Source organism: Triticum dicoccoides, unplaced genomic scaffold (genome assembly GCF_002162155.2).
Source record: "Triticum dicoccoides isolate Atlit2015 ecotype Zavitan unplaced genomic scaffold, WEW_v2.0 scaffold194878, whole genome shotgun sequence".
Classification (NCBI taxonomy): domain Eukaryota; kingdom Viridiplantae; phylum Streptophyta; class Magnoliopsida; order Poales; family Poaceae; genus Triticum; species Triticum dicoccoides.
Genome location: NW_021231830.1, coordinates 1 through 612, shown reverse-complemented (window position 1 = coordinate 612; position 612 = coordinate 1). Strand labels below are relative to the sequence as shown.

General features: G+C 56.4%; 1 pseudogene; it reads right to left on the bottom strand.

Annotated features, from left to right (window-relative positions):
• Positions 1–191: 191 nt before the first annotated feature.
• On the bottom strand, positions 192–330 carry LOC119344952 (annotated as a pseudogene).
• Positions 331–612: the final 282 nt, after the last annotated feature.

The following is a 612-nucleotide window of genomic DNA, read 5'->3' as shown; positions in this document are numbered from 1 at the left end:
CGGAGATGTTGTTGTTGGTGTAGCCGCCCCCGCCAGGGCGCGTGCTTTGGCTGTTGCCGCGTCCACGCCTGCTGTTGCCACTGCTACGACCACGCCCCTGGTGATCGCGCCCGCGACTGGTTCCTCGGCCCCGTGAGGCAGCGTTGGCGGAGGATTGACGAATGTTCATCCGTGGAGCAGATTGAGACGTGCATCGAAGCTGAGCAGTTGGGTGAATAGTTCCTGGACAGTCACGGGCTCAACCCGTGCTGCAAGAGCCGACACGACCGGGTTGTAGTCGAGGTCGAGGCCGGCGAGGACATGGGAGACAATCTCGGCATTGCCTAACGTTGCTCCTGTGCAGGCGATCTCGTCTGAGAGCATCTTAATTTTGGCAAGATACTCTGTCATGCTTAGGTTTCCTTTTTTCAGATTCGTCAATTCAATGCGGGTATTAATGGCCTGGGCTTGAGTTTGGGCAGGAAAAGTGGCATGAATCGCGGCCCATACCTCCGCTGGAGTCTGCAACGTGACCACCTGTGCAAGGATCGCGCGATACAAAGAGCCCATCAGAAAACCTTGAACTTGCTTTTGTTGAGTGTACCAGAGGTGGCGTGCAAAGTTGACGATCTG